Consider the following 1,659-nt stretch of genomic DNA (forward strand, 5'->3'; position numbering starts at 1 on the left):
TCCCACAAGTCTCCATCATGTTTATCCTTATCTTGTGACTCATAGGGCTGATAAGGAGGCTATAATTGGTATTTCATATTGGTATATACTCATAGTATTTAAGTATGGAAGCTGGGTATGATACGGGTGTAAATACCGAATGAATACGAATAGAATTCTTGATGGAATTGAATGAGATTATGAGTATAGCTATCTTTGTTGAGTATAAGTATGTTAGTATATATGTTTAAGTCCTTAAAAAGTGTATTAATACATATTAATACAATACATATACATACATTTTAATTTAGAAGTTATTACAACGTTAATCGTTATATATATATATGTATATAGTCTTGAAGTCTTTATGTTAGTAATCTCATTTTATGTATATAACCAATTGTTAATATGTGTAATGAGATACTTAAATATCATTTAACAATCATAAGTATATATTTATATTCATATATGCGTCAATAAATAATTATTACGAATTATGACGTTCGTGAATCGTCAGACATACGGGGTGGCCAAATGTTTGTATAAAATTCATTTCAAATAACCAAGTCTTAATGAGTTTGTTTGCTTAACATATTGGAAACATTAATTATGTAAATATTAATTTTCTATATATTAACGGAAAAATCCGGGTCGTTACAATATGTAAGATATATTGAATGTATATTTATATGGTTTCGAATTTATTTAGTAAACGATATAGCACTCGTTTGTCAGTCGATCGATATTAAGCAAGTTAAATTCAATCTTATATTATTTTAAAATAAACTGTGATCCGAAAATGAGTAATATAAATTTTAGGCTTATTAAAAATGTATTTAGGAACTATTTGTTGAATTTTAAAACTTTTTATATTTTACTTGGGGTTGGGAGTGAATAATTAATGTAATTTTTATTTAGTAGTTAATAATCAAATTTTATACCATAATGACCAAAATAAATAAATAAAGTTAATTTAAAAGTACGAGATTATTTCAAAGACTTTTATTCGCCACTGAATTAATCAACGGGGCAAGATATAACACTCCGATAAGAGTGTCGGCACAATATTACAAAATGAGGCTGCTAGTTGCTAATGTGGTTACTGTTTCACTTTGAAATCATGTGATTATTATTATTATTATTATTTTATATTATAATTATTATTATATTATAATTATTAATTATTATGAGTATTATATATAACCATGAGTTAACCACTACACAGATTCATTCCCTTCTTTAAACAAACATCAAACTTTCATTTGCATAATTCACTATTCATTGTTCGTTACTAACCTTCTCGATCATCATTCTACGAAACCACTTGTCGTAGGAAAACCGAGACTAAGAACCAACACCGTGTTCGACCACCTCATCACCACAACCTTAGAACCCGTTTCTTTTTCCTCTGTCGTGATCAACTAAACACGCCATCCTCTATCACCACCACCGTGCCACCATCTGCCACCACCACAAACCACCGCAACACCACCACACTTTCTCTCTCTCTCTCTCTCTCCTACTTCTATCGCTAGAAATCACCACCACACTCCTCGAAATCACTTGATATGTTCTCCTGTATGTCGTAAGGCTGCTACTAGTATACTACTATTTGTAATTACCTGTCCAACGAATCACCAAAGCATCACCATCATCCATCCCTAAGAACCCTACTGTACG

This window comes from Rutidosis leptorrhynchoides, chromosome 3 (assembly GCF_046630445.1).
Source record: "Rutidosis leptorrhynchoides isolate AG116_Rl617_1_P2 chromosome 3, CSIRO_AGI_Rlap_v1, whole genome shotgun sequence".
In the NCBI taxonomy this organism is placed as follows: Eukaryota; Viridiplantae; Streptophyta; class Magnoliopsida; order Asterales; family Asteraceae; genus Rutidosis; species Rutidosis leptorrhynchoides.